Source organism: Pelophylax lessonae (genome assembly GCF_965119305.1).
Source record: "Pelophylax lessonae genome assembly, chromosome: 5".
NCBI classification, from domain to species: domain Eukaryota; kingdom Metazoa; phylum Chordata; class Amphibia; order Anura; family Ranidae; genus Pelophylax; species Pelophylax lessonae.
This window is the reverse complement of record NC_138772.1, coordinates 4,848,147-4,869,395: the sequence shown is the minus strand read 5'-3', so window position 1 is coordinate 4,869,395 and position 21,249 is coordinate 4,848,147.

Genomic DNA, 21,249 nt, shown 5'->3' with positions numbered 1-21,249 from the left:
CACAAGGCATTGCAAATATAATCACCCCTTCCTCCAAGCAGTGCTATAATCCTACCTTCAACATTCCCCAATACCTCTGTGTAGCTCTTGGAGGGACCGTCCTGGTAGAGGTGCCAAACATTTAAAAAATCAGTTGGTAGACTGATTCTCATTCTAATCTCTCCTTCCTCCAAGCAGTGCTATAGTCCCATCTCCAACTTCCCCCATGAACTCTCTGCAGTTCCCAAAGGAGCCTTTCTGGTATTAGTGCCATGCATTGTACAAATCACTTGGTAATGTGGCCAACTATTGGTATAAGAGTGGCTAACTACTGGTAAGCCAGCAAGAGCTTTAACTGCTACTTTACTGTTAATTGCTTTGATTGCACAAGTTCCTAAAAACTCCAAAAGTCTACTGGAGTGTCACAAGGCATTGCAATTATAATCACCCCTTTCTCCAAGCAGTGCTATAATCCTACCTTCAACATTCCCCATTACCTCTCTGCAGCTCTTGGAGGGACCTTCCTGGTAGAGGTGCCAAACATTTTAAAAAATCAGTTGGTAGACTGATTCTCATTCTGAGTCGAATCTCTCCTTCCTCCAAGCAGTGCTATAGTCACATGTCCAACTTCACCCATGAACTCTCTGCAGTTTCCAAAGGAGCCTTCCTGGTATAGGTGCCATGCATCGTACAAATCACTTGGTAATGTGGCCAACTATTGGTATTGGCATGGTCAACTATTGGTATAGGAGTTTTTTTTATAAAATGGTGTCGCGCTAATCCATAATCAACAATGCTAATGAGCAGGCTGATGAATATAAGAAGGTGAGTCCCAAAAGTGCTGGCAAAGTCCACATCCACTAAATTGATGGAAAATGTGAAGCAGAAAAAGACCACCGCCGAGCAGAATAACAGGGTAGTCTTACCAACTTCATAGACCCCTGAGGGTCAAACCAAGCCCAGATAGAAATGCTGACACTGACAGGGAAGGACCAGAACGCTTCCAAAAGCCTCTTTCCAATGCTCTTAAACCCGGGTTCTCCCGACTCTCCCTTCATGCACTCGGAAAATACAAGAGACAAATCCCCTCATGGTGTAGCATGTTCAATAGACATTTATTTCAAACGTTGAAAAAGCAGCTTACATTCTCTTTAAGTATAACATCACACATCGGTAGCGTGGGTTTCTAACCGACAAAATGGCCGCCGCGTCCCTCGTCTGCGCATGCGTCTCGGCGCCAGCCTATCCCGGCGCGTTTCATCATAAAATGACGTCGTCAGGGGTGACGACATCATTTTATGACGAAACGCGTCGGGATTGGCTGGCGCCGAGACGCGACTTTGCCAGCACTTTTGGGACTCACCTTCTTATATTCATCAGCCTGCTCATTAGCATTGTTGATTATGGATTAGCGCGACACCATTTTATAAAATAATCTTGAAGATATATGTTTTCTATCTGTTTGTGTCAGAAGCTTTCCTATGATTGAATTTTATATATTGTCATATCACATATATTGATTTATTTATTGGTGCATACTTTATACGATTTTGGCGCAGCAATTTTACCATTTATATTGGTATAGGAGTGGCCAACTACTGGAAAGCCAGCAAGTGCTTTAAGTACTACTTTACTGCTAATTGCTTAAGTTCCTAAAAACTCCAAGAGTCTACTGGAGAGACACAAGGTTTTGCAAATATAATTACCCTCTTCCTCCAAGCAGGGCTATAATCCTATCTTTAACATTCCCCATTACCTCTCTGCAGCTCTTGGAGGGACCTTCCTATTATAGGTGCCAAGCATCGTACAAATCACTTGGTAATGTGGCCAACTATTGGTATTGGCATGGTCAACTATTGGTATAAGAGTGGCCAACTACTGGTAAGCCAGTAAGAGCTTTAACTACTACTTTACTGCTAATTGCTTTAACTGCTCAATTTCCTAATGAATGCAATGCATTGCAAATATACCCACCCCCTTCTCCCAAGTAGTGCAACAGAGTCTCCTGTGGAGGTGCAGTGGGGGTTCTTTTCTAAAACTGGAGAGTGCAAAATCTGGTGCAACAAGCTGAAACTAGAAGCTGATTGGCTACAATGCACAGCTGCACCAGATTCTGAGTGCTCCAGTTTTAGTAAATCTACCCCTATGTGTTGTAAATATAATTACCCCTTCCCCAAAAAGTGTTCTCATCCCATCTCCAACTTTCTCCATGACCTCTCTGTAGTTCCCAAAGGTGCCCTCCTGGTAGAGGTACCAAGCATTGACCAAATCAGTTGGTAATGTGGCCACTGGCCAACTATTGGTGTTAGTGTGGCCAACTACTGGTAAGCCAGCACGTGCTTGAACTGCTACTTTACTGCCAATTGCTTTAATTGCTCAGGTCTTAACTCTTCAAGGGTCTACTGGAGAAACACAATGCATTGCAATTATAATCTCTCCTTCCTTCAAGCAGTGCTATAGAGCCGACTGGGGAGATGCTTTACTAAAAATGGAAAGTGCAAAATATGGTGCGACAAGCTGAAATTAGAAGCTGATTGGCTATGATGCACAGCTGCACCAGATTCTGACTGCCCCCCATTTGTTGTAAATATAATTACCCCTTCCCCAAAAAGTGTTCTCATCCCATCTCCAGCTTTCTCTATGACCTTTCTTGGCCCCTTAGTTCCAGAGATGTATAGTAACGAAGTAGAACTACTTAAGTACTCTACTTAAGTACCGAAATGCAGTATCTGTACTTTCCTAGAGTAGAATTTTTTTCTCCTACTTCTACTTTTACTTCACTACATTTTTTTGATGATTTCAATACTTCTACTCAAGTATTTTTTTTTTGTGCTGCATAGTTACTCGTTACTTTTAAAAAAATTACCACTGCCAGAACAGTAGATGGCAGGTTGCATAAAGCTCAAAAAAATGTGTATAATGTCATTTGTAAATCAGCGCATACGGAAATAAAGGCTGTGTATAATAAAAGCTGCTATACCAAATCTTTCCAATAAAAAGAAAATATGAAACAAACAAATAAATGGTGCTACAGCGCTTAAAGTGCATCAAGAAACTACTAACAAACACAGGTTAATCATTTGAATAAATCATTTGAAATAATAAAAAACAATATGATGTTCAAACTTTTGACTTCTTTCTTTAATAACTACATAACACAGTACTTGTACTTCTACTTTCAGTACTTGAGTAGAAATTTTTTTTCAAAACTACTGGTACTTTTTACTTTTAGTACTTAAGTAGCAAATTTTTTGAAAAAACTACTTGCAATACTTAAGTAAAAAAAATGTTGAATACTTTAGTACTTCTACTTAAGTAACTTTTTCTGCGAGCACTTCCACTTCTACTCAAGTCACTTTTTGATTGAGCACTTGTACTTTTACTCAAGTAGAAATTTCGAGTACTTTATACAAGTCTGCTTAGTTCCAGTGACTCTTAAAGAGGTTGTAAACCCCAAAAAAATTTTTTTTCAACCTGAACCTGAAACACATAATGAGCTAGACCTTAGAACGAGCCCCCGCCGTGCTGCTCGCTTACCTGTATGACGGGCGACATGTTCAGTCTCCCGTCTTCTGGGATCGCGGCATTCGGCCATCTGATTGGTCGGAGCCGCGGTGAAGTCACTCCAGCGCACGCGTGCGTGAGCCGACGGTCACGGCACGGGGCTCTGAAGGAACGGCACCAGCGGCCGTTCCTTCAGAGCGCATGCGTCAGTGACATCACTGGCTGCATGTAAGGTAAATATCTCCTAAAAGGTACATGTTTAGGAGATATTTACAGTACCTATAGGTAAGCCTTATCATAGGCTTACCTCTGGGTAAAAGTTGCAGAGGAGGGTTTACTTCCTCTTTAAGGCGTTAGCATACCAAAACATTTTGGACTATTTAATTCTACCAACTTTGTGGGAGGAGTTTGGGGATGGCCCCTTCCAGTTCCAACATGACTGCGCACCAGTGCACAAAGCAAGCTCCATAAAGACATGGATGGGCGAGTTTGATGTGGAGGACCATTGACGGGCCCTGACCTCAACCTGATGGAACACCTTTGGGGTGATTTAGAGCGGAGACTGCGAGCCAGCTAGGCCTTCCTGTCTAACATCAGTGCCTGACCTCACAAATTCACTTCTGGGAGAACGGTCAAACATTCCCATAGACACTCCTAAACCTTGTGGACGGCCTTCCCAGAAGAGTTGAAGCTGTTATAGCTGCAAAGGGTGGGCGAACTCAATATTGAACCCTACGGACTAAGACTGGGATGCCATTAAAGTTCACGGGGTTGTAAAGGCAGGCGTCCCAATACTTTTGGTAATATAGTGTATAATGTATGACACGACTTCAGAACCCTGGACAGCTCCTCTCTGGGAATTATCTGACTGGTACATCCGGCCAATGGTGCGGGGAGAGGAGGAGCCCTTCTCAATGTGCCGAGGCCGATTCTATGTCCATTTGGCTTTCGGTAATATAGAGTATATGTATATATATATATATATATATATATATATATATATATATATATATACATATATACAGTATATATATATATATATATATATATATATATATATATATATATATTTTTTTTTTTTTCAAGCTGAATTCTCTCAATCTTCACAGATGATTTGTAGAAATAAAACCCTCAATTTCACGTATCCGTACTGACCAGTCAATGTGCTGTATGGATGCAATGTATTCAAAATACTGCTGCTCATTAAATACTGTATTTCCTTAAAAGACAGCAAAGCAAGGGATTATGGGGCAGGATTAACTGCTTTTCACTTTTCTAATTATCATTGGTTATAAATAAGTAAGCCGTGTCCTTACTGGGTAAGTGACATAATGACTTTGACCACTAAGCCACCATGCTCAGGTGTTGACCAAGATAACAAGATAATCATTCGCCCTGCAACTCTACCATATCCTGAGTTACCGGCAAATAAACTCTATTGAACAAGTTAATTGGAAGTGTCAGTTATAGACCCGCATTCCATCAATACCGGCGTTGCATTAAAACCCAGTTGTAGCTTCTTCCCCTCCGCTGAGATTTATTTTTTTTCCCCAACCACTGCGACGAGTAACATTCCGTGCCGAGCGAGTTTCATCGACATTGGCAAAGTCTGTTTCACAAACACAGCTCATTAACATATAAATTGATTATATTTGTAAAGCAGGTAGTGGAGAGCGCCGAGCGCATGCAGATTTTCCCGAAATCAAGCAAATTAATTTATGGTTTGTTTTAGCGGCGAAACATGAAAGTGTATTATAGGAAGGCGCGGGGATTAAAAGGGGCTCAAGTGGCTTCTGACACAAGGATGAATGGTCTGCCATTGATGGTCTTCTCTAGAAGTAGCTCCTCCACCACTCTCTGTATGGCGGTGATGCAGATGATGATGTAATAAATAAAAACAAATTTTATGAATGTTGATAGGAACATGGTCTGCAACCTGAAATTCAGAAACTGAGGAAACATCGCTTCTCGGCCTTTTGGCTTAGATGTGTTCTTATCAGTGCCCAGTGGGGGGCGCTTTGCGGACCTGGCTGGGATGTGCCAGCACACATACGAACTCTGGCCAGTAAAAAGCGTGTACTGACATGTAGGCGCATCTTGGTGCACACCTCTGTATACACTGGCGTGCACCCGCACACACCCAATCCTAGGAATGGCCCCAAGCTGCCTATTTAAAGGAGGCCCTGATGTGAACTAGTCGTCTTCCTGTTCCTCCTAACTGATCTTCCATTGCTGACCCAGCTAACTCCTACCCTTGCTCTGTGAAACCGAGACATTGACCTCAGATTTCCTTTGACTATGCTCTGCCTGGTACTGACCTAGGCCTGCTACTTGACTAAGCTTCCTCCTGCCTTTCCGTGTATGACCTTGGCTTGCCTTGCCCACGTCTCTTACCCTGGCAGATACCTGCATCTGCTTCTTAATGTACTGCTCAAGTCTGCACACCATGTTCCCAAGGTTCTTCCCTTCCAAAGTCTGCCAACCAAGATCTCCTCCTGAGGGGTCTTACTTGCTACTCGTCAACCAGCACCCATTGAACTTTGAGCCTTGTACCCCTGTCATCACATTCAGGGGGGCTCAGACCAGAGATGCAAAGGAAGCCCTCTCGTCAGCTTGACATCCAGCCAAGGTACATGACAGGATGGTTGTATAATATCCATGATGGAGGTCCTGAGAGATCTCCCCCTTGGGAAGGGACCCAAATTGAGCATGTAAATTGCTGATACTTACCTAGTGTGGGGGATTCTGAGGGGCCCAGTACCTCCTGATTTGAACTGTGCTACCTTGTTTGGCTTTTGGCTGAGGGCTGGTAAGGCAGCCGGCCCACAGTGTCAACCATCCCCTGGAAGGGGTGTCCTGGGGGATTCAGAGTAGCTGTCAGGATGGCAGCTGGAGCCTGACTAATAGAGAGAACTCTCACCTGATGAAAGGCCACGGTAGCAGAGCTGGATGCCGGATGGACACTAAGGTAAGTACTCTGATAAGGACACAGGTTCGCCTGAGGTGCGGAGTCTAAGTGTTAGCTGGTTTTCACCAGAGCCCCTAGTGGTGGGGATGGACTACGCTGCAAGCTAGCACCAGGTCGCGGTCCCCAGGATCCCCCAGCCAGGCAGAGTGCAGGTTCCGGTCCAGAAGCGGAGAAGCAGACAAGGGATAACCAAAAGAGTAGTCAGTCGAGCCAAAGGTCAGGGCGGGCAGCAAGTAGCAAGGTCAAGAGGAAGCCGGGGCAAATAAACAGGAACAACAGGTACACAGGATCACAAGGAAGAGCTGAAGATAACACAGCAATTACCTGGAGTGTCTGCTGTGATTAAATAAGCCATTTTGGTGCCAATTTAGTAGCCTCTACCTATTCTAAGGTAGCCTCGAACTATTCCGAGGTAGCCTCGAGCTATTGTAAGGTAGCCTCGAGCTATTGTAAGGTAGCCTCAAACTATTCCGAGGTAGCCTCGAACTATTGTAAGGTAGCCTTGCGCTATTGTAAGGTAGCCTCGAGCTATTCTAAGGTAGCCTCTAGCTATTCAAGGCGCCTCTTCGTATGCGCATGCGCATAGGCATTCGCCGGTTTGCGGCGCCAGTGCGCCTGCGCATGGCAGTGGATCCCTGGCATTAGCACTATGGATGTGTGGATTGGCACTGTATGAACACTAGGCCATGTCACCAAACCTTTTTGCACCACGCCTAATGGGCTAGGCCTTTTTGGGCACATCCTAGCCAATCCACCTGCATATGTCACTTTGCACTTATATGTGTGTTTTTTTTTTTTTTTTCACTTGGATTGTAGGGTGTGGGTCTTCAGGCCTTCCCTGGAGTCTGGGGGAGGATGTGTGGCCCTTAGGTTCCTTCCACCCCTGCCTTGGGTGGTGTGGGTCTCTTTTTGAGGGAGCCCCTCACCTAGTTCTCATTGGTCAGGTTCGGCTGACCATGAGAAGATGGGTCCTCTGGACCTTTTGGTTAGGTGGACCTGGGTGTGCCTTGCCCCCATCGGGACTCTTGTGCCCCAGGGGGTCTGGAAAGGATCCTTCATCTTCATATGACTCACCCTAAGTGCACACTTTTTTGGGTTCACTTTGATGTTTAGTTTTTGTGCACAGTGGGGAAAGAAAATAGCTGAGGAAACAAATGGGGTTCATCTGCAAAAAACAAAGGAGCTAATGGTACACAATCCTAAATAAAAGTCCAAAACCTAAATTTGGTCCAAAGTGAATATTATGCCATGCTCACATAGGCAGTAGGGTACAGCCTCTTGCAACACATCACTGAGCCCACAAATCTACCAGCAGTGTAACAGGAACAAGGTCATGGGTTTGTATCCTTACCCAGGAGATTACCTGTATGGAGTATGCATGTGCTTGTGTGGGTTTCCAGGTACTCTTGTTTCCTCCCACACTCCAAAGACATGTGGCCCCTCCCAGGGGGGTAACTACAGAGGTTGCAATTGCAACCAGGCCCCATGCTCCAGGGGGGCTGTGCGGCTTCCCTGTACACCTGGATAGGAGGGGCGGCGGGGGCAGCATGTAGAGAAATCACTGTCCTCCTTTTTCCTCCTGTAGCTGCAGTAGGAAAATAGAGGAGATTGGTTCATCTGTATGCTGCCCCCGCCACCCCTCCTATCCAGTTCACTTGTGTTCTGCTGTCTCTGGGCCCCTGTGTGCTGCCCCCCCCCCTCACTGTGCTCCCTCCCCTCCTCTGCCGGCTGCTGCAGGGGATGTGTCACAATAGAGAACCAGGAAGGGGTCGGTAAATATGTAATTTACCAGCTCCTCCCTTTTCTAAATGGACAGAGTCATAGTCAGTGACATTGTAAAAAAATAAAATAAAATGATAAAAAATAATACAATTAAAATACCAAAAATAAAAACAACTGACACCAGTGGGTGAACTTCCAGGATCGCAAAGGTCACACTTGGGACCGGGCCCTGGCATTCCACCACTGTGGGGAGGCCCCAAGATGGCAGGAAGGGGGCCCACTGCAGAACTTGTGAAAAGGGTCCTGCTGCGGGTCCTTAATAAAGGGCCCTGCATTGAGAGTAAAGGTCCCCAGGATCAGTGGGAAGAGCCCCAGGCTTGAAGGGTAGGGTCCGGGGGCCCCTTCATGGTTTCTTGCACCGGGGCCCTGAAGGTTCTAGTTACGCCTCTGGCCCCTCCCACCGGTCATGATCTGCCTGCAGGGGAGGACTGGGCCAGGGGGCAGGGGGGCAACTGCCCCCTGGGCCACTCTGATGCCCCGTTAAAAAAGGCTGCACTTCTTCTGCCACAGACATGCCTGAAGGATTCCTGGTGAAGGGAAGTAAAAAGTCCCTGCCACTGACTTACTGAGTGCGGATTGAAGACAAGGACAGATCGCGGGCCTCCCCCAAGCGTGGATGGTGTAAACTGTGTCTGAGCAGAGGCCAGTTCCATGCCCCACTGGAGCACCAACCAAGCTGTCCCGGCTCCCAACAACCCCCCCCCCCCCCCAGCCAGGTCAAGAACCCGGATTCGCCCTATGTGTAGAGAGTATCTGGAGCAGAGCTTCAGCCTAGAATGGAGGTCAAGAGGAGGCTGGAAGAGGGAAAGTGGGAGGTTGCTGCACCATGAGCCTCTGGCCGAAAGTTGCCAGTCAGCCCCTGTCTGCTGCCTGCATTGCATAGAAAAGCACCGAGACCCAGTGATTACATCAATGGATTTAAGGCAGTGGCGTATCGTGGGGGGTGCAGGGGGGGCCGGCCGCACCGGGCGCAACATCTGGGGGGGGCGCATCCGCAGTGTCACTCTGTCTGTCTGACTCTGACATACACAGTTCACACACTGTCTGCGTCTGCCTCCATCTTCAGGCTGGGAGATGTCCAGCGCGGCCGCCCTATGGCTGAAAATGGTGGGTCAAGCCAAGCCCTGCCTATGCCGCCTCTCCTCACTGCTCAGTCAGTTTAGCAGCGAGTTTGTCAGCAGCCTGGCACTGTCACAGAGTGGGTTTTTTTTATCACCTGATTAGAGCCAGAGGCTCTAATAGGCTTCAAAAAAGGGTGGACCCGGGGCGCAGAACAGTGTGCCCCGAGCCCACCCATTGTGTGACAATAGCGAATGAAAATTCGCTATTGTCACAAGGATCCTCCTCCTGGCCAATCAGGAAGCGGGTCCGAGGCAACTAAGATTAACTAATCTAGTGGAAGAGGCTCGAGTGCTAAAATCCCACGGGTTAGGGGGTGCAAATTACTTGCCTTGCCCCGGGTGCTGACAACCCACACTACGCCACTGATCTAAGGTGTGTATTGAAAATGGAAAGGCTCTTGACTGATGGGGGGGGGTAACCAGGGAGGGCAAAATATTCACAGATTGGAGCTTCGAAGTTAAGGCATTATGGGGGAATTTGCTCCTGGGACGGGGGATCTGGCGTTCTATGTATGGATGTTTATCAGATTATCTCTGCATCCAAGAAAACATTACTGTGCAAACAGATATAATTACACCAGATGCCGATTTCCCTAAAGAACGAAATGAGAGCAGACTTCCATATGGGGCCGGCGTCTAATTCAATTTTTCTGTTGCCTTTATCTGCGTGCCGTTTAATTTACTACAGTCATTTCCTTTTGTTCGGCAGCCTTTGTTTGGATGACACAGATCCCATTTCCTTTTGTTTAAAATTAATTGTACTTGCAGGGAGCTGAATGTATCTGCATTCATGTAAATCTAAATTCCACTTTTTTTTTTGGTCCTTTGTGTTCACACTTACACAGCGAGCGCCGTGTTCCTTTTATTGAACTATGAATGGCCGGGTGTAATAACTATTATCAGCAATTTAGGAGGCATTCTTCTCTGCGGAGGCGGACTAGGCATGGAGGTTCGCGGGAGGGGAGGAGGATTCCGAGGACGTCCATCACCAGGAACCGCGCCGAGGAAAGGTCGCTGTTCTCACTTATCTTCCCATTGTCTGAGGAAATGGATCGTCTCTTTTTAAGTGAGTCTAGGCCGGCCTTCTCAACCTTTTCACCCCAGAGGAACCCTTGAAAAAATGTTCAGGTCTTGAGGAACCCCCAGATAAAACCAGTTCATTGGTGATCAATCTGGGAAGAATGTCCCTTATATTGGTGGTCAATGGGAAGAATGTCCCTAATATTGGTGGTCAATGGGAAAAATGTCCCTTACATTGGTGGTCAGTGGGAAGAATGTCCCTTAAATTGGTGGTCAGTGGGAAGAATGTCCCTTAAATTGGTGGTCAATGGGAAGAATGTCCCTTATATTGGTGGTCAATGGGAAGAATGTTCCTTACATTGGTGGTCAGAGGGAAGAATGTTCCTTACATTGGTGGTTAGTGGGAAGAATGTCCCTTAAATTGGTGGTCAATGGTAAGAATGTCCCTTATATTGGTGGTCAATGGGAAGAATGTCCCTTATATTGGTGGTCAGTGGGAAGAATGTCCCTTATATTGGTGGTCAGTGGGAAGAATGTTCCTTACATTGGTGGTCAGTGGGAAGAATGTCCCTTACATTGGTGGTCAGTGGGAAGAATGTCCCTTACATTGGTGGTCAGTGGGAAGAATGTTCCTTACATTGGGGGTCAGTGGGAAGATTGTCCCTTACATTGGTGGTCAGTGGGAAGAATGTCCCTTACATTGGTGGTCAGTGATAAGAATGTCCATTACTTTGGTGGTTCACATTCCTCCACACCAAATCGGTCACACCATGTCTTTATGGAGGTGGCTTTGTACACAGGGGAGCACATTCATGCTGGAACAGAAAAGGGTCTTCACCAAACTGTCACCACAAGGTTGGAAGAGCACAATTGTCTACAATGTCTTAGTTACATAGTTACATAGTAGGTGAGGTTGAATAGTTACATAGTAGGTGAGGTTGAATAAAGACAATAGTCCATCCAGTTCAACCTGTGTAGGTGTGTGTGGCCGTAATCATCTCGCATACCCCTGAATGTTCTGATCCTTGAGATGTAAGTCTAAGAGTCTTTTGAAAGCCACCATACTTCCCGCAGAAACCACCTCTTGTGGTAGAGAATTCCACAATCCTGTAGCCCTAACAGTAAAGAACCCCCTGCGTTGCCTGAGGTTAAAACGCTTCTCCTCCAGTCGCATTGTATGCCCTCGAGTCCTCATGCAATCCTTCCGACTGAATAGCTTTTTTTCTATGCTGAGATCACCGTTGAGATATTTATAAATTACTATCATGTCCCCTCTCAGGCGTCTTTTCTCCAGGAAGAATAAATCAAGCGATTGCAGACGCTCTTCATAATTAAGGTCCTCCAATCCCCTAATTAGTTTAGTTGCCCTTCTCTGGACCTTCTCCAGCTCCAACACATCCCTCCTGAGGACTGGCGACCAGAACTGTCTTAGAATGATGGATGATTACCAGAACCCTTCACTGGAGACACTAGAACTCAAAGACATGGTAGGCAATTGTGCTCTTACAACCTGGTGGTACCAGTTCGGGGAAAACCCTTTTCTGCTCCAGCATGACTGTGCCCCTGTGTACAAAGCCAGCTCCACAAAGACATGGTGGGACCAGTTTTGTGTGGAGAAACCTGAGTGTCCTGCACAGAGCCCTGAAATTGTAGACAATTGTGCTCTTCTACCTTGTGGTAACAGTTTGGTGAAGACCCTTTTCTGTTCTACTATGACTGTGCCTTGTGTACAAAGTCAGCTCCATAAAGGCATGGTGTGACCAGTTTGGTGTGGAGGAACTCAAGACCACTCAGCTAAAAGTAAATTTGTGCTTAGGTACTGATGTTGGATGAGAAGACTTAGCTTGCAATCACATCCTAATTCATCCCAAAGGTGTTCAGTAGGGATGAGGTCAGGGCTCTGTTCAGGACACTCGAGCTCCTCCACATCAAACTGTTTAAAGCATGTCTTTATGGAGCTGGCTTTGTACACAGGGGCACCATCTTACTGAAACAGAAAAGGGTCTTCACCAAACTGTTACCGCAAGGTTGGAAGAGCTCAATTGTCTACAATGTCTTTGTTTGATGGATGATTACCAGGACCCTTCACTGGAGACACCTGAACTCAGACATTGTAGACAATTGTGCTCTTACAACCTTGTGGTAACAGCTTGGTGAAGACCCTTTTCTGTTCCACTATGACTGTGCCTTGTGTACAAAGTCAGCTCCATAAAGACATGGTGTGACCAGTTTTCATGCAATCCTCTGTATCGCACACAATCACATCCCCTAATTGATCCCAAAGGTGTTCAGTAGGGTTGAGGTCAGGGCTCTGTGCAGAACATTCAAGTTCATCCACACCAAACTGGTCAAGCCATGTCTTTATGGAGCTGGCTTTGTGCACAGGGGCACCTGGAACCGAAAAGGGTCTTCACCAAACTATTACCACAAGGTTGGAAGAGCATAATTGTCTACAATGTTTTTGTATGATGGAGTTTTAACAGGGCCCTTCCGATACAGATGTTGGATGAGAAGACCTGGCTCACGATCAGTGTTCAAATTAATCCCAAATGTGTTCAGTATGGTTGAGTTTAGGACTCTCAAATTCCTCCATATCCATAGGTGTGCGCAGCCTATTGCATTAGGGTGTGCACCCCAAATGTATTAAAACATGGATGGTGTTATTAGGGCAGTGGATGGTGTCAGCAGTGGACTTGTCAGTAGGGCAGAGGTTGGCATCAGTAGGGCAGTGGACTTGTTAGTAGGGCAGAGGTTGGTGTCAGTAGGGCAGAGGTTGGTGTCAGCAGGGCAGTGGACTTGTCAGTAGGGCAGAGGTTTGCATCAGTAGAGCTGTGGATTTGTCAATAAGGCAGAGGTTGGCATCAGTAGGGCAGTGGACTTGTCAGTAGGGCAGAGGTTGGCATCAGTAGGGCAGTGGACTTGTCAGTAGGGCAGAGGTTGGCATCAGTAGGGCAGTGGACTTGTCAGTAGGGCAGAGGTTGGCATCAGTCAGGCAGTGGACTTGTCAGTAGGGCAAAGGTTGGCATCAGTAGGGCAGTGGAATTGTCAGTAGGGCAGAGGTTAGCATCAGTAGGGCAGTGGACTTGTCAGTAGGGCAGAGGTTGGCATCAGTAGGGCAGTGGACTTGTCAGTAGGGCAGAGGTTGGCATCAGTAGGGCAGTGGACTTGTCAGTAGGGCAGAGGTTGGCATCAGTAGGGCAGTGGACTTGTCAGAAGGGCAGAGGTTGGCATCAGTAGGGCAGTGGACTTGTCAGTAGGGCAGAGGTTGGCATCAGTAGGGCAGTGGACTTGTCAGTAGGGCAGAGGTTGGTGCCAGTAGGGCATTGGACTTGTCAGTAGCGCAGAGGTTGGCATCATTAGGGCAGTGGTCTTGTCAGTAGGGCAGAGGTTGGCATCAGTAGGGCAGTGGACTTGTCAGAAGGGCAGAGGTTGGCATCAGTAGGGCAGTGGACTTGTCAGTAGGGCAGAGGTTGGCGTCAGCAGGGCAGTGGACTTGTCAGTAGGGCAGAGGTTGGCATCAGTAGGGCAGTGGACTTGTCAGTAGGGCAGAGGTTGGCATCAGTAGGGCAGTGGACTTGTCAGTAGGGCAGAGGTTGGTGCCAGTAGGGCAGTAGACAGTGTTAGTAGTTTTTTTATTTTTGTACAATTTTTTTAGGAGCCCCGTTGGGGGGGCTTTGGTGAAATATGAGCAGGGGGAATCTGCACCGCACAGGGTGATTAGGGTGTGCCCAGGCACACGCCTATGTCCATATCAAACTTGTCAAACCAAGACTTGTTGGAGCTGGCTTTGTATACAGGAACACAGTCATGCTGGAACATCAAACTGCTACCAGAAGGTTGGAAGAGCCCAAGTGGATGATGGTCATGTTGGGTTGGACCATTTTCTACAGTGCAAGAATGTAATTGTTCTCATAGGAATGGAAGGTGAAGCCAAGTCACTGCAATAATTGTAAACTCTTCTATATGGTGCCTCTTGTCATTTCAGCTTTGAACTGGTAAAGTCCACAGCTCCCAGAATAATGGAGATGTCCCTTTAATACTTCCTTCACCCCTTTATAATGCATCCATACAATGCTTGTTTGTGCTTCCCGGCAGGAGTACACGTTAGAATGACAAATACCGAATTCGGCTGCACGTCTCCGGTTCTTTGCATTTTTTGCTCTGGTAAACAACCCTCTTGACTTGTCTAACACCGAGAAGCATTTTCTTTCTTCGTCGTTATTTTATTTAGTGAATGTAATCAGCGCGGATTCAGTATTGATGTTTGTGTTTTGTCTGATTACCGCCGAAATGTTTTCGCTGCATAACTTATGCTAACGCTCGTCATTTATGAAATATTGTCATAAAATGCTGAAACATGTTCTTCAATAAACACTTCTGCATTATTCTATTTCCCTACAAGTGGTATCACAAATAATATTGTAGCAGATGAACTACCACATAATGTCTTCCTACTTCAAAGCCTTCAACGCTCAGCGGACACATTAACAACTGTCTGCTACTCATAGATGGGGTGGGGGGGGCACATGGTGACCAATAGGGTAATTAGCAGTTTCTTCTTTCACAAAATGTGGCTACATTTTTGCTCTTTTTTTTATCTTTCGGACCTGCAAGGTAAAATTAGAAAAAAAAAAAAAAAGACGCAAGTAATTTAACCACTTTACCACCGGAGGATTTTCCTGCTTCACGTCCAGGCCACTTTTTGCGATTCGGCACTGTGCAACTTTAACTGACAATTGTGCGGTCGTACAACGCTGTACCCAAACGAAATTTACGTCCTTTTTTCCCCACAAACAGAGCTTTCTTTTTGTGGTATTTGATCATCTCTGCGATTTTTATTTTTTGCGATATTAATTTAAAAAATGCGACAATTTTGAAAAAAATAACAATATTTTTCTACTTTGACAGTTAAAAAATATCCAATATATTAAATTTTTGTCATATATTTAGGCCAAAATGTATTTAGCTACATGTCTTTGACAAAAAAAATTCTCAATGAGCGTATTTTTAACCGCTTTATGACCGGAAGATTTTACCCCATTACCAGGCCATATTTTGCGTTTCGGCACTGCGTTAATTTAACGGACAATTGCGCAGTCATGCGACACTGTACCCAAATTAAATTGAGGTCCTTTTTTCCCCCACAAATAGAGCTTTCTTTTGGTGGTATTTGATCACATGTGCGATTTTTACTTTTTGCGCTATAAACAAAAAAAGAGCGACAATTTTGAAAAAATAACAATATTTTTCACATTTTTTATATGAAATTCCCCCCCAAAAAAATGTAAAAATCAAAATTTTTTATCATTTTAGGCCAATTTGTTTTCTGCTACATATTTTTGGTAAAAAAAAATCACAATAAGTGTATTTTGATTGGTTTGCGCAAAAGTTATTGCGTTTACTAACTAAGGGAAAGATTTCTGTCACTTTTGGTGTTTTTTTTTTAACAAGTAATGGTGGCGATCTGCGATTTTTTTTTTTTGCGGGACTGCGACATTGCGGCGCACAGATCGGACCCTTGACTGACGTTTTTGACACTTTTGGGGGTACCAGTGACATTACTACAGTAATCAGTGCTATACGTATGCACTGTTACTGTAACAATGACACTGGCAGGGAAGGGGGTTAATTTTTATTGGAGAGGGAGGGTTAATGTATGCCTGGTGCTTGCTGACATGTGTGGGGGGAGGGGACTGAGTGACACAGACACAGATCATAGGTTCAGCTATGCTGAATCCTGTGATCTGTCCCTGCCTGCCACTTAGGAGATCCGCCCGCTTTGTTTACAGAAGCGGGCGGATCTCCACACTAGATCCCCGACGATCGAGGAAGAGCAGTGGTGATCACCGCCGCTCCTCCCCTGGCCCGACTCCCGCTGTAACTGAATACAGCGGGAGCGAGCCTCCGGCGGCGCGCGCGCGCCACCAAGAGAGGGGAATGTCTGGTGACATAGGTCTACGTCGCCAGACGATAACGAGCCACTGTGCTGCAGTAGCAGCATAGTGAGCAGACGTAAAGTGGTTAAGGCCCAATTCACACTTCATGGTGCAGGAACTGGTGATTCTGTGCGGGTATTTTTCAAGCAATCCTCTGTATCGCACATTAGGCAGCCCATTCACTTCAATGGGCTGCCCTACTTGCATTTTTTCACCCAAGAGAAGCTCCTGAACCTGTGTGGGTGACAAGCCTCACGTGATATTTCTGTTCCACCATGACTTTGCCCTGTGTACGAAGCCAGCTCCATAAAGACATGGTGTTACCAGTTTGGTGTGGAGGAACTCGATCCCACTCATCCAAAAAAATATTTGTGCTCAGGTACTGATGTTGGATGAGAACATTAATCGCATTCCAGTTCATCCCAAAGGTGTTCAGTAGAGTTGAAGTCAGGGCTCTGTATAGGACACTCGATTTCCTCCACATCAAACTCGTCAAAATATGTCTTTATGGAGCTGGCATTGTGCACAGGGGCACCCTCATACTGGAACAGAAAAGGGTCTTCACCCAACTGTTACCACAAGGTTGGAGGAGCACAATTGTCTACAATGTCTTAGAATGATGGATGATTATCAGGACTCTTCACTGGAGACACTAGAGCTCAAAGACATGGTAGGCAATTGTGCTCTTACAACCTGGTGGTACCAGTTCGGGGAAGACCCTTTTCTGCTCCAGCATGACTGTTACCACAAGGTTGGGCGAGCACAATTGTCTACCTTGTCTTTGTATGATGGATTGTATAATCAGGAGTCAGGACCCTTCAGGTACTGATAATGGATGAGAAGACCTGGCTCCAGATCAGTGTTCCAATTCATCCCAAAGGTGTTCAGTAGGGTTGAGGTTATGGTTCTGTGCAGAACACTAGAGTTCCTCCACACCAAACTGGTCACCCCATGTCAGAGGCGTAACTAGAACCTTCAGGGCCCCGGTGCAAGAAAGCATGAAGGGCCCCCTGGACCCCTGGCGCCCTTTACTCTAGTTGCGGGGCCCTTTATTACAGGGAGGGAAGGAAGAATTCTGAAGGGGGGGAGAGGGGGGGAAGCACAGAAGGGGGGGGGACCAGGGGAGCACACAGGGGCCCAGAGACACCAGAGACAGCAGAACACAAGTATACTGGATAGGAGAAGTGTACAAAGGGCAGCGTACAGAGGAACCAATCTCCTCCATTTTCCTCCTGCAGCTACAGAAGGAAAAAGGAGGACAGTGATTTCTCTACATGCTGCCCCCGCCGCCCCTTCTATTCAGGTGTACAGGGGAGCCACATCGGCCCCCTTGAGCATGGGGCCCGGTTGCGATTGCAACCCCTGCAACCCCTGTAGTTACGCCCCTGCCCCATGTCTTTATGGAGCTGGCTTTGTGCTCAGGGGCACAGTCATACTGGAACAGAAAAGGATCCTCACAGAACTGTTACCACAAGGTTGGAAGAGCACAATTTTCTTTGTAGCACCGTCCTCACAGGGCTTGCTGTGTGATGATTTGTTGGGCCTCCTCTGATTGCCTGCAGACAGTCACTTAGGGACAGTTCACACATTCATCCTTACTCCAATGCAATGGCGGCTGGTGCTCAAAATTTTTTTTTGGGGGGGGGGGGGGGGGGGCGCAAACAGAAAAATTTAATAGGCATTGCTTTGCGGCAAAAAAAGCTGTAAAAAATTGCATGACTTTGAGGTTACAAAAGTGTAAAAGGGGCCTTCAGTAATCAAGGTATAGTGTGCCCCCTTCAATGCAGAGTGACCATCGTGCCCCCTTTCATTGCAGAGAGACCAGCGAGCCCCCTTCAATGCAGAGTGACCATCATGCCCCCTTCAATGCAGAGTGACAAGCATGCCTCCTTCCAATGCAGAGAGACCAGCGTGCCCCCTTTCAATGCAGAGTGACCAGCGTGCCCCCTTTCAATGCAGAGTGACCAGCGTGCCCCCTTTCAATGAAGAGTGACCAACGTGCCCCCTTTCAATGCAGAGAGACCAGCGTGCCCCCTTTCAATGCAGAGTGACCAGCGTGCCCCCTTTCAATGCAGAGTGATAATCGTGCCCCCTTTCAATGCAGAGTGACCAGCGTGCCCCCTTTCAATGCAGAGTGACCAGCGTGCCCCCTTTCAATGCAGAGTGACCAGCGTGCCCCCTTCAATGCAGAGAGACCAGCATGCCCCCTTTCAATGCAGAGTGACCAACGTGCCCCCTTTCAATGCAGAGTGACCACAGCATGCCCCCTTTCAATGCAGAGTGACCAGCGTTCCCCCTTTCAATGCAGAGTGACCAGTGCACTTACCTGAAGCGGCGGCTTCTCCTCAGTCCCCCACGTCTCCTCGACTCCTCCCGCCTCCTCCTCGGCCAGTGGCATGGGTTCGCCTTTCGGCCAATCAGGAGGAGGATCCGTGTAACAATAGCGAATTTTCAGCCACCCACAGCCCCTGTGCCAGCCACCCACCTACCACAGGGTGCCAGCCAGACAGCCAGCCACCCACCACAGGGTGCCAGACAGCCAGCCTCCCACCACAGGGTGCCAGCCAGCCAGCCAGCCACCCACCACAGGGTGCCAGCCAGCCACCCACAATGGGGTGCCAGCCAGCCACAGGCCTTGTACCAGCCAGCCACCCACAGCCCCTGTGCCAGCCACCCACCTACCACAGGGTGCCAGCCAGACAGCCAGCCACCCACCACAGGGTGCCAGACAGCCAGCCACCCACCACAGGGTGCCAGCCAGCAAGCCATTAAGCATTAAACAAAAATTAACATGTTTCAGCGGTAAGGATGTGGAATTCTCTTCCACAAGCAGTCATATCAGCAGGAAGCATTGATAGTTTCAAAAAACTATTAGATGGGCACCTTAGAGACCACAACATACAGGGGTATACAATGTACAACATACAGGGGTATACAATGTACAACATACAGGGGTATACAATGTACAACATACAGGGGTATACAATGTACAACATACAGGGGGTATATAATGTACAACATACAGGGGTATACAATGTACAACATACAGGGGTATACAATGTACAACATACAGGGGTATACAATGTACAACATACAGGGGGTATACAATATACAACATACAGGGGTATACAATGTACAACATACAGGGGTATACAATGTACAACATAAAGGGGTATACAATGTACAACATACAGGGGGTATATAATGTACAACATACAGGGGTATACAATGTACAACATACAGGGGTATACAATGTACAACATACAGGGGTATACAATGTACAACATACAGGGGTATACAATGTACAACATACAGGGGGTATACAATGTACGGTTAAAAGCAAACACACACACACATCATAGGTTGAACTGAATGGACTGATGTCTTTTTTCAACCTCACTAACTATGTAACTATGTTCAGTACCTGATTTGTGTCAAAAATTGTCTTTATTTAAATAAACTTTAAATGTACAAAATATCCGCCCATATCGGCCGATACCGATACGCTGTGACCAAAATATCGGTATCGGCCCTGAAAAAAAACATATCGGTCTATCCCTATTGCAAACCCCTGCAAATAAATAAATAAATGGTGCTGGAGAAATCTAGCATACTATTAAAAGTTTCTACTAAAATACAATGTCCATAAAAAATCCATAAGTATTTTCATAAATTTTGATTCCCATAAAAAAAGTGACTTAGTGGCAATAAAAGCAAAGACTCTGCGGAAACACAAAGGGATTACACAAAGGGACGCCAAAATAAGTGCAGTAATAAGTATTAATAAATCAAGGTGATCTTAATACTGCACTTAGTTGGGGGCCCCCTTGTGTTCTCCCCTTGCAAACCCCTGTGCCCAATCTGGGTCTCATCCTCTCCCATTTGTAAATGAAAAAGGTTCAGGCTGCACACCACTGCTCTGTATTGCTTCATACAAGTTAACAAGGTGCTCTACAGACTCTTTCTCTGACATGTTTCACTCCCTAATAGTAGAGTCCCTATGAGCCTTTGGAGAACCTTGACCACTTGTTTCAATGAAGTTGTTAGGAAGTTTTATGGATCAGCTGGGTGCAGCCTGACCTTTTCTCATTGCACCCAACAAGGCTTTGATTGACTACATTAAACTTTGTAGATGAGGAATTGTGTACTTGCCAAAGATATCCGGCGTCATTGATACTTATTGTTACTCTTCGATTTTATCTCTAAGGATGCGTGTAAAAACACTAATGGTAATTTCTGCACATGAAACAAACAAGCTTTGGCAGGCGAGTCTGAAGATACTTCACCTTCAGGAACTTGGAATACAAAAGCACTTTGCGCAGTATAATAAAGCATGGCTCGCCGGAGGGAGCTCTACATTCCTAGGCTTTGATGTCTGGCGGTAAGTTTCGAGAGTCTCTTTTCTCTGAAAACATGATGATCACAGGGAAAGACTCTATGTTTGCTCTTTTGTTTTTTTTTTCATTGTTTGATTTTAATCAGGATTCTTTGATTGCTAATTTTCTTTTTTAATTTTCTCATTAAAGCTAAGCATAGACGGTAGATGGCAGTCCAATGTTAGGAAACAATCAGGCAGCCATACAAGAATTCTTGGTCTTGGAGTTTCCACAAATGGAAATGGTAGGACAATGGCACAAACAAATGTGACTTTATTTTTTGACTCTTATGGCACAGTGTCTGGATTGGGGAATACAGTAGCTGGCTACCTGTAAAACAAAACATGGCCTTGACCCTTTCCTTTTTTCTTTTTTTTTTTTTGACTCTTGGGGACTTATGGCAAGGTGTCAGAAATGGGGAACATTAGGCTACATGTAAGGGAGGGTGGTACCGGCGCTAACCTGTTTATTAAAAGGTGTATTGCACTAGATCCTATATGTGTATATTGGTGACAAAAACAATTATAAACCAGGTGTAAATTAAATCGTAGGTGATGATAAAG